The sequence below is a fragment of the Schistocerca americana genome, chromosome X, assembly GCF_021461395.2.
Source record: "Schistocerca americana isolate TAMUIC-IGC-003095 chromosome X, iqSchAmer2.1, whole genome shotgun sequence".
In the NCBI taxonomy this organism is placed as follows: Eukaryota; Metazoa; Arthropoda; class Insecta; order Orthoptera; family Acrididae; genus Schistocerca; species Schistocerca americana.
The window spans coordinates 714,768,973-714,781,119 of NC_060130.1; the positions used below are offsets into that span (position 1 = coordinate 714,768,973).

The 12,147-nt window shown below is 45.7% G+C and overlaps 1 protein-coding gene across 1 annotated transcript in view; it reads right to left on the reverse strand.

Moving 5' to 3' along the window:
- LOC124555732 (early endosome antigen 1-like) overlaps nucleotides 1-12,147 on the reverse strand; it is a 207,129-nt gene that overhangs the window by 147,015 nt on the left and 47,967 nt on the right. The window lies entirely within an intron of this gene.

Genomic DNA, 12,147 nt, shown 5'->3' on the forward strand with positions numbered 1-12,147 from the left:
GGCCCCTTGGCGTAACAGACTGCCATGCTGACCACTCCGCTATCAGGGTGGACAAAAAGAAAAATAGGCACAGAAATTGTAAACTAAGTCATTTCTGGTTAATTAATGTAAGAATAAACCATGGAAAATTGACGCTGGATAAGGACAATATTATGAAATGGATAGACTGCTACTCACCATGCACAAGAGAAATTGAGTCACAGCAAGCACAATGAAAACAATGCCATACATTTAAGCTTTCTGCCAAAAGGCCTTCTAAAGCAGAAAAAAAAACACTTTCACACAAATACAACTCACACACATAACCACTATCTCTGGCTGTTGAGGCTAGACCGTGTACAGCAATGACACCTGATGAGAGAAACAATCTGTGAGTGGTAGGGATAAGGGGGAGGCTGGGGTGAGAGGGAGGGGGAGGGTGAACAGAAGGGAGAGGTGGAGGGGAAGTGGGAGGGGAAGGGGAGGGGGATGGTGAAGGGAAGTGAGAGGTGGAGGGGAAGGGGGAGGGGGAGGGGGGAGGGGGAGGGGGGAGGGGGAGGGGATGGCGAGGTGGGTGAATGGGGGAAGGGGAAGAGGCAGGGGAGAGGGTGGATGGGGGAAGGGGAAGAGGCAGGGGAGGGGGTGGATGGGGGAAGGGGAAGAGGCAGGGGAGGGGGTGGATGGGGGAAGGGGAAGAGGCAGGGGAGGGGGTGGATGGGGGAAGGGGAAGAGGCAGGGGAGGGGGTGGATGGGGGAAGGGGAAGAGGCAAGGGAGGGGGTGGATGGGGGAAGGGGAAGAGGCAAGGGAGGGGGTGGATGGGGGAAGGGGAAGAGGCAAGGGAGGGGGTGGATGGGGGAAGGGGAAGAGGCAAGGGAGGGGGTGGATGGGGGAAGGGGAACAGGCAAGGGAGGGGGTGGATAGGGGAAGAGGTGGGGGAGGGTGAAGGTGGGGGAAGGGGTAGGGTGGGGGAGAGGGTGGGTGTGGGAAGGGGTGGGAGAGGGGGGTGGGCAGGGGTATGGGTGGGAGAGGGGGGTGGGCAGGGGTATGGGTGGGAGAGGGGGGTGGGCAGGGGTATGGGTGGGGGAGGGGGGTGGGCAGGGGTATGGGTGGGGGAGGGGGGGGTGGGCAGGGGTATGGGTGGGGGAGGGGGGTGGGCAGGGGTATGGGTGGGGGAGGGGGGTGGGCAGGGGTATGGGTGGGGGAGGGGGGTGGGCAGGGGTATGGGTGGGGGAGGGGGGTGGGCAGGGGTATGGGTGAGGGAGGGGGGGGTGGGCAGGAGAAGGGGTGGGAGAGGTGGAGGAGGAAGTAAAGCAGGGTACAGATAAGGGAAGGTTTGGTGTAGTTTATGGAAGTGTACATGAGGACAAGGTGGGGTTGTTAGGTGCAGTCAGGATGTTTGAAAAGTGGTGGAAAAGGAGATAAGTAGAAGAGAGGAACTGGAACAGAAGACTTTGCAGTGCGGGAGTGCGAGCAAGGAAGGGGATAGATAGATGAAGGACAGAGACTAGTGAAGGTTGAGGCCAGGAGTGTTACAGGAATGTAGGATATATTGCAAGGGGTGGGGTGGGGGTTCCCACCTGCACAATTCAGAAAAGCTTGTGTTGATAGAAGAGATACAGATAGCATAGGCTGTCAAGCACTTAATGACTACATGTAACTACCCACAATGTGCACTACAGGTGCTTATAACTTAGAACTCTTCTCACAACAGACAGTGAAGTATAATTAACAAGACCAAAAACAACAATGTTCATATTTTGTACATACCCCAAGCGTAGGAAAATGCAATAGCTATACTAATAAGTTGTATATGTGAGCTCATGATACAGCAGGAATGCTTCAATTGCTTCCCCATGAAATACAGCAGAACATCCAGCAGGCCTACTTGCCCCATACACTGAATTTTTATGACCTAGATGAAGTAACAATCCGCACTTTCTCATGAAGGCATTTAGGGAAATTATGGAAATCCTAAACAATGCTGTCTACATGGGTTTTTAATCCATCTCTATCAGAATATTAATCCAGTCTTTTATCCGCAGCACTATCTTACTTTTTACTATACACTCAAATAGCAAGTGAATAAAATTGTGAAGAGGAAAACAAAGTAAGCACTAATTCAAATCATCTGGCAGGCCTATGAATTGACAAACTCTAATACATTCTGTATAAACCAATAATCAGACATGTTTGTCAACTACAGCAAATGACTTAAACAGCAGGTCAGGTACAGAGGTCACTGAAATTATAATCAATTAAAAAGCAATAAGTTTCCATTTTTATCAGAGCAGCATTGCCCAAAAGCCTCAACATGTAGTGTCACTTATAGTGGTGAAAACAGTGCCAACATTTGCCTATGGACAAGTGTCTGATGTTCCTTCTCCTCTTTTTGTTTTCCAGCAAGATATCATGCTTTTGATTTCAATGTGTAAAATAATTACATCACTGACTGTCGGAACAGTAACTGCAGAACCCTATCAGCTTCCTTCAACCTTGTACATCTGAAATTGTTTTAAGAATGTATCCCAAACATCATGCTGACTAGTTAAGGCAACTAAATATTCACATCTCACACAGAGCCGATAGAAGCTATACACCATAAACTGTATCCCCTTGGGAAGTCCTTGGAATCTTGGAAAGTAAAGTCTCTGATGACAGACCAAGTGTATGAGAGTCATTCACAAAGAAGTAAAAGGCTTTAGTTTCCATAAAAGGAAAAGGTTTATTTTCACTTTAACAAACTTTGTGGAGTCTGTATACTTTTGGCCAAAACTTTCAGCAGCTTACTAGCTCAACAAAGAACTTATGATGAAAAATGACACCTTCTGGGCTAAATTCTAACATTTTCTTTCAAAATTAACTACCAGATGGTCACTGCAAAGTAAGTGATGAGCCCCTAAGCAAAAATGCCAATGAATCTCACTAGATGCCACTTGCATAATAGCTATGTGTGACAGTACAGGCAATATGTGATTTCATGCTTCTGTGCTTACATGTTCCACTCCGGAAATGTAAATTTACCAGTTTCTATGAATAAGAAAATGAAAAACTGCTAAATGGGTGCTTCCTGTAGTTAATACCTGTTGCTCATCACAATGACAAGATAATTCCACCTACGTTGTGGCAGTTTCTTGTGTCAAACTTAATGTTCAAAAAAACTCTCTCCAAATAAATTTGGATTAGAGTGTTTACTGCTATGAAAGTATGTCCCACCGGGTAGGGAAATTAAGATGGTTTTGTGAACTGATAAGTCACAATAAATGACATGGCACTCATTTGGACATGTGTGAATCTTGTGGGCATCTAGCAAACAATATTAACAATATTTTAAGTGAGTGTCTTTAAGCACAGCAACATATGGTGAAGATAGTGCTGTCTTTCTTGTTACTAGCTAAAATCATGAGGTTTTCTCAATGGATAAACGAAAAAAAAGTGAAACTTCCTGGCAGATTAAAACTGGGTGCCGGACCGAGACTCGAACTCGGGACCTTTGCCTTTCGTGGGCAAGTGCTCTACCAACTGAGATACCCAAGCACGACTCACGTCCCGTCCTCACAGCTTTACTTCTGCCAGTACCTTGTCTCCTACCTTCCAAACTTTACAGAGGTACTGGCAGAAGTAAAGCTGTGAGGATGGGGTGTGAGTCGTGCTTGGGTAGCTCAGTTGCTAGAGCATTTGCCCGCGAAAGGCAAAGGTCCCAAGTTTGAGTCTCGGTCCGACACACAGTTTTAATCATCCAGGAAGTTTCATATCAGCGCACACTCTGCTGCAGAGTGGAAATCTCATTCTGAAAAAAAAAAAAAAAAAAAAAAAGTGTTCGCAAAAGCATTTTAGACAACAGTATGTTTTCCATATTGTAGCTAAATTTGGGAAGTGAACTTTTTCATATCAGCATGACAACACATCTGCTAACAAGCAAAGGAGTGTTGAATTATGAGCCAAGTCTGTGGTACTCAACCCATGAGTGCAGGTAGAGTGCAGCCTTTCAATTGCTGTATTTACTGGAGGAAGAGGGTGGCAAACACATCATCCAGGCTACCTTTTACCCCTGAAGATCACCAGTACTTAATTTAATAGCAGGATGAGAGGATCTAGGGGTATTCTAGATGAAATGGAAGGTCAAAAAATCCAAGCTACTAGACATGACATTCAAGGCAGGAGCTAAGCACTCTACCCGCTACACCACAATGGCCACTCACTGAAATACGGTTTGAGGAAAGTTTATATAGATGTGGATTTACTGTATGCAAATCCATCCACTCACTCATTGCACCACAACCCTACTCCCATTTCTACATAAAATGTTTGGTACATAAGACAGTATTGGTCACTTCTGAAGTGTGATTCACATGAATCAGCATACAGCAGAAATAATATAACAAATGATTGCTGCTACAATATAAGTTTTGGCCTGTTCCTTCTAGATATGCCAGGAGAGCAGCACAGAAGTGGGTGTTTCACAGGACAAGCAGGGGGATTAGGCTGGCAGAGGGAGTGAATGGCAAAGGATCAGCTAGGGAGGGAGTTGGGCAGAGGGGGTAGGCTGGCAGAGGATGAGGATGGGAGGAGGGGAGGGGGGGGGGGACGAGCGTGGCAGAGGGGGCGAGCGTGGCAGAGGGCGCGAGCGTGGCAGAGGGGGCGAGCGTGGCAGAGGGGGCGAGCGTGGCAGAGGGCGCGAGCGTGGCAGAGGGCGCGAGCGTGGCAGAGGGCGCGAGCGTGGCAGAGGGCGCGAGCGTGGCAGAGGGCGCGAGCGTGGCAGAGGGCGCGAGCGTGGCAGAGGGCGCGAGCGTGGCAGAGGGCGCGAGCGTGGCAGAGGGCGCGAGCGTGGCAGAGGGCGCGAGCGTGGCAGAGGGCGCGAGCGTGGCAGAGGGCGCGAGCGTGGCAGAGGGCGCGAGCGTGGCAGAGGGCGCGAGCGTGGCAGAGGGCGCGAGCGTGGCAGAGGGCGCGAGCGTGGCAGAGGGCGCGAGCGTGGCAGAGGGCGCGAGCGTGGCAGGGAAGAGTCAACGGGGTGGGGTTGGGCAGAGGTATACCAGCGGGGTGGGCAGCAGGGCACTGGCAGAGGGGTAAGGGAATGAGAGAAGGGCAGAGTGGGAGGTAAAGGGCAGGGAGTGGTGGGGAGGGGCAGGGAGGGGTGGGGAGGGGCAGAGAGTGCTTGGGAGGGGCAGGGAGTGGTGGGGAGAGGCAGAGGGAACACATGCATGTCCAGGAGCTGATGAAAGGCAAGTCTTGGCTGAACTATAGGGTAGGTTCTGGTTGAACTATAGCAGGAGAGTTAACTGGAAGAGTTATGTGAAAATTAGAGGCAGGAGGCAAAGGGCAAAGTTTACGGAAGGGAACCTGTTGCCATAAAGAAGCCACTTGCCATAATAAGTTAGCACAGCAGTAGTCACTGTACCTGCTTAGGTGCTGCAGTTTGCCTCTGTGTCAGTGACTAGAAATTTAATGAAACCACGGACACTTTGGCACAGGGCATACATGACATTTGAGGCAGCGACAACACAATAATGTTGCTTTGGTGTGTATAAATACAGAATGTTGGCCAGGGTGTTCATTCAATCAGTTAGGCACTGGCTGTATTGTGGCCTCCATCATGATGCTGCCACTGGGCAAACATCAACTTGACCAAGAAACTTCCTGGCAGATTAAAACTGTGTGCCACAATGAGACTCGAACTTGGAACCTTTGCCTTTAGCGGGCAAGTGCTCTACCAACTGAGTTACCCAAGCACGACTCACAACCTGTCCTCACAGCTTTATTTTTGCCAGTACCTCGTCTCCTACATTCCAAACTTTACAGAAGCTCTCCTGCGAACCTTGCAGAACTAGCAATCCTGAAAGAAACGATATTGCGGAGACATGGCTTAGCCACAGCCTGGGGGACGTTTCCAGAATGAGATTTTCACTCTGCAGCAGAGTGTGCGCTGATATGAAACTTCCTGGCAGATTAAAACTGTGTGCCGGACCAAGACTAGAACTCGGGACCTTTGCGTTTCGCGGGCTCTTTTGTAGAGAACTTGCCCGCGAAAGGCAAAGATCCCAAGTTCGAGTCTCGGTCCGGCACACAGTTTTAATCTGCCAGGAAGTTTCATATCAGCGCACACTCCACTGCAGAGTGGAAATCTCATTCTGGTCAACTTGACCAGAGCGTCTGCCACAGGGTCCTTGCCTTGATGGGTTGAGGGTCGGGCTGAGACCCTCCCAGCCACCGAACTACTGGGCTTCTGCCACCAGCAGATGCACAAATCAGCCAGCCAGCATAACCTACGGTCAAGCCCAACTGTGCTACCTTGTACCACAGCTGAGCCAGCATTGGCCAGCTGCCTGAGTACGTATATGTTACAAGGTGACAGCATGATCTGCAAACAATCCATGAGGGCTGCTTAGATTGTCTCCTAAATCATTCGTATAGATCAGGAAAAGCATAGGGCTTATAACACTTCTTTGGGGAATGCCAGATATCACTTCTATTCTACCTGATAACTTGCTGCCAATTACTATGAACTGTGATGGTTCTGACGTGAAATCATGAACACAGTCACATTACAAAGTGCAAGGTTATGACGAGCTTGGCGAACATCAAGGAACTCCTTTATAAAGTTCAAGAATACTTACTGCAGTTCCACAGACCAGGCACAGTCAATGCCAGATTGCAAACTTTGCTACAGCTTGGTGCTAAACTTGGTGCCACAGCCACAAGCCCTGTGCCAGCAGACTTCCTCGGTGTGCTGCATATGCTGTCAATAGCATTCATTACTTTGTGTGAATAAAGAGCAAGTTGTGGTTCACGAGAATGACCTTTTCCGAGTCCACGCTACTTGTGAATAAATCATTTTCTTAAAAGTAATTCAAAATGTTCAAACAAAATGTTATAAAATCCTACTGCAAATTGATGTCAGTGATACAGGGCTGCAGTTCAACAGATTATTGTCTTTAGTACTGGTGTGATTGCACAACTTCCCTGTCTTTAGGTATTGATCTTTTGTCGAGTGAGCTGTTGTATATGATTACTAAATATGGAGCTATTGTAACAACATACTCTGAAAGGAACCTAATTGGTATAAAATATGGATTGATGGAATTGCCTTTATTAAGTGATTTAAGCTGCTTCACTATGCTGTGGACATGAACTTCTAACTAACTCACATTGGCAGCTGTTCTTGATTCAATTTCTAAAACATTTACTTTGTATTCTTCGATGATGGACTTTTAGAAAACTGTTTTTAGTAACCACTTTAGTGGCACTATCATAGGTGATACTACAATTGCTACTCTGCAGTGAAGGTATTGATTGTGTCTTGCCACTGGTGTACTTTCCGTACAGCCAGAATATCTTTGGATTTCCTGCCAGATCTCAAGACAGAATTTCACTGTGGAAACCATGAACAACATCTCACATTGAAGTCCACTGTAAATTTCAACCTTCACAAAGTAAGGCAGAGTGTGTCACGGATATAATATAATATGATATGATATATGCAAATTGGGGTGGCATTCATTAAAACAAAGGCATTTCTCATTGTGGCAGGATCTTTATACATTATTTCCATCACCAAATTTCTCCTCTGAATGCAAAAATATTTTTGATCCATGTCCATTGGTTTTGCCCGGTGTTGATTGACAAAGGCAAAGATATTGATGCGTTGCTGCAGGCCAGAGGGTGTGAGCTGTGTGGTGAGTATAAAGATTGAAGTGAGACCAGATAGACGAAGAGAGGTGGCTGTAATGAACTGAGAGCATGTTGCCAGCAGCCAGCTTTGAGGATCGGCATTGTGTACATGTCCATAGTGGAGGATAGCGTAAGGGGAGATGGGTGGCCACTGTCAATGGAAGGGATGCAGCGGACCAAGGAAGTCTGCTGGCACAGGGATTGTGGCTCTGGTGTCAGGTTTAGCGCCAAGTTGAAATAAAGGTTGTGATCTGGCTTTGACTGTGCCTCACCTGTGAACATCTGTCAACTCTATAAAGGAGTTCCTTGATGTTTGCTGAGCTTGTCATAACCTTAGTCTATGTTTAAGACTTAAATCAGCTTTCAGCTGCGAAGGGGAGGGAAGTGTGAAGCCAAGTGTGTCCTCTGTTTTCCCATGCTTAAATTAGTATTGAAATTTTGAAAGGCACTGATGTAACTTGCAGTTTCTATGTTAAACGCAATTGTGTTCAGAGTGTCTTTCATTAATGGCCTTGTGGCAAATGGGCAATGTAAATTATGCTTAATCTAACAGCATTTTTCTGTCGTAGTGCTCTCTCTGATTTGACCAGCTCCAGAAATTACCTTGTACAGTGTGGGAAGGCATTGTCAATTGGAAAAGGTGACATAAAACGCTGCCTTTCACGTTGTGTAAGCTGACAGAGTTTGGCGTGCCATGTACGAGTACTGCTTGGTTAAGACTATCATAGATTTCTCAGAAAGATTGGATTTAACTGTTTCTTCTACTCGTCAGTTACACCCATCTGTGTCTAAGAAATATTTTCGTATTCGCTACTGGGCATTCCTCTGTAAAACCACGCCTGGTACTGTTTAAGTAAGCTGGCCTCCTGGGCAGTAATGGTTACTTGTTTGATGCTGCGTTATTTGCTTTAAATTTTAAAGCAAACTGTTTAACTGGTCAGTTACAAATGCTTACTTAATGTTATATTGATTTCTATCAATATTTTATTACCTGTTTCACTGGTCAGTCACACCCATTTAGGATACAGAATTCTAACAAAATATTTGTAAAGTTATGTGGAGTTAGAATTGAGGCAGCTCTTTGGGATTAGTGGACCTGAATTCTTTTGAGAAAAGAGTAACTGCCTAGAACTTATTGAAGTCAAGAAACTTAATATAAGCTATTTAACGGAAATTGTTTTTCCTAACACAAGAGCTCTAATTGTAGTGGTCTTTGGAATTAACTATCCTGGTGCTTTGTTTTATAGGAAAGAAATGTTTTTAATAATGTATGCCTTCTCCTGTATTGCTCAAATACTGATACATGCACTGTGTGCTCTGACGATAAAATAGATTTTGAAGAGAGCTCAGTGGCTTTCCACTCTGGGACCACTATGTCCAACAAACCAGCTCGAAGGTCATCCTCCATCTGCCTTACCAGCATCTGCCCCCCCCCCCTCCCCCCCCCCCCCCAACACAAACACACACACTCACACACACACCTTTTGTCCTTCTGTACCGGGTGTGCATTTCAATTTTGCTGGTGTCCACCTACAAAGGGAGAAATGATCACTGCAACACAAAATAAATCAGAGCTGGAACAGAAAGATTAAAGTGTTTGTTTTTCCTACACGTTCGAGAGTGGAATGGCAGAGAAATAGCTTGAAGGTGGTTCAATGAACCCTCTGTCATGCACTTAACTGTGATTTGCAGAGTAGTCACATAGCTGGAGGTGTAGATGTACATGTAGAAGGTTCCCACACTGTCGAACTGAGATAGATGTAGCAACAGCAGGCTGTCTCCACTACAGGCGGAACATAGGGTACGATGCCTCATTGTCCAGCCAGCACTGACATCGGCGTGAGCCACCGTTACACACTGTTGGGATGTAAATAAAGGTTTCTGCCGATGACAACCTCTGTCTGACTCACCGAGTCCCATTAACCTCCACAACAGACTGCTCACTCCTGTTACAAGTCCACTTGTGTGGGGAATGGGTTTAAATTCTACTTCTGACACTACTTTTAACAGGTATGGGTATTCTCTGGTGGTAGCTGGGGAGCCAGTGTGAATCAAATAAAGATTGTTGTCAGCAGAAACTTTTATTTACTTACCAACACAGAGTGTACTGGTGGCTCATGGCCACGTTATACAGCAGTAGGCAGTGTGGTAGTGTGCCAATCGTCCTCGGTGTAAAAGTGACACAATCAGCTTTTGCTAGATCTAGCTCAGCTTGGCGGCAGAGTTCCTTGCGATGCACGCATACTCAGGTGGCCAACAGTGCTGACTCAGCTGTGGTGTGAGGTGGCACAGCTGGCAGACACCCAGTGGTTTACTTGAATAATGAAAATTGAAACCGACAGCTGTATTGTAATTCACACATCATTTATTCATAACATATTACCAGTTTCCATGCAAAAAAGTGTCAGCTTTAGGCCCCTGTATATTGAAACATACATAGCATACTCTCAGCACCCAAACAAAACAAATTTCAGCATCTAATTTATATTGCTTAAACGTTTTATAATGTAAATCAAAGTCTAAAACCTAGTATATAAATAGCATTGAAGTCACAAAAACTACAAACAGATGCTCTGATGATATTATTAAACAGCAACCCAGTCATATCCCTACGGTCCACAAACACATTTGCATAACATATGTGTAGCTTGTGTAAGTAACAGGCCATAAATATGCAATGTCTCCAAAGTAACAATGAAACAAGTCACCGATGTTTCTACTAATTGCAGGATATGTAGTGGGCATAAAACAATGTTGCCAACATTCGTAACATCCAACTTTAACAATATTTGTATACTAGGTTTCAGACCTTTGATGTGATTTATCTCCATGTTAGTCATAAACTGTGATTTTTTCTGTCAGTACCGTCATTATATTTTACCATCATGCTATGTATGTTTCCACATACAGGGGCCTGGTAGCACATTTTGAATAAATTACGTCTGAATTACAATACAGCTGTCGGTTTCAATATTCATTACTCAAGTACTTCATGTTTGGCTGCTGTCAGACTGTCTTCAATGGATTACCAGAGACCCAGTGGTCTGGTGGCTTGGAGGGCCTCAGTTTGACCCTTGGTTATTCTAGGCTCTGGCTCGACCTCCTGGCAGCAGGCCTGTCAGAATGATAGTCGCACAGTGGCAGCATCACGGTAGAAATCCACACTACAGCAGCCACTGAATTGACTTTCTGATCTGATGATCAGCCTGGCCAGATGACCAGTATTTATACAAACTGAAGCATGTGGTGTGGGTTCTGCAAACGTCACATAATGTTGGGTGCTGTAGTGCCTGATTTCAGTAACTGTCACTGAGCCACAGGCGAGCTGCAGCATCTACGTGGGTACCATGGCACAATTTCAGTAAGTGGCTTCTTCTCAGCAATGAGCCATATTGTATTGGGCACAGGCCATTATTTGGGGGGGGGGGGGGGGGGGGGGGGGGGGAAGGAAAAATATTAGAGGGGAGGATTGGGCGGGAGGGGAGATAGGAGGAAAGAGAATTAGGTATACACTGATGATAATGGTTCAATGAGCAATTCTACATCTACATCTACATGCATACTCCGCAAGCCACCTGACGGTGTGTGGCGGAGGGTACCTTGAGTACCTCTATCGGTTTGCCCTTCTATTCCAGTCTCTTATCGTTCGTGGAAAGAAGGATTGTCAGTATGCCTCTGTGTGGGCTCTAATTTCTCTGATTTTATCCTCATGGTCTCTTCGTAAGATATACGTAGGAGGGAGCAATATACTGCTTCACTCCTCGATGAAGGTATGTTCTCGAAACTTCAACAAAAGCCCGTACCGAGCTACTGAGCGTCTCTCCTGCAGAGTCTTCCACTGGAGTTTATCTATCATCTCTGTAACGCTTTCGCGATTACTAAATGATCCTGTAACGAAGCGCGCTGCTCTCCGTTGACTCTTCTCTATCTCTTCTATCAACCCTATCTGGTACGGATCCCACACTGGTGAGCAGTATTCAAGCAGTGGGCGAACAAGTGTACTGTAACCTACTTCCTTTCTTTTCGGATTGCATTTCCTTAGGATTCTTCCAATGAATCTCAGTCTGGCATCTGCTTTACTGACAATCAACTTTGTATGATCATTCCATTTTAAATCACTCCTAATGTGTACTCCCAGATAATTTATGGAATTAACTGCTTCAAGTTGCTGACCTGCTATATTGTAGCTAAATGATAAAGGATCTTTCTTTCTATGTATTCGCAGCACATTACACTTGTCTAAATTGAGATTCAATTGCCATTCCCTGCACCATGCATCAATTCACTGCAGATCTTCCTGCATTTCAGTACAATTTCCCATTGTTACAACCTCTCGATATACCACAGCATCATCCGCAAAAAGCCTCAGTGAACTTCCGATGTTATCCACAAGGTCATTTATGTATATTACTGTAATAATATTTATATTTCAGTACTAAATAAATAAATTACCTTCAGTTACAACGAGTGAATATTATGAAATTACAAGTGATGACAATGTT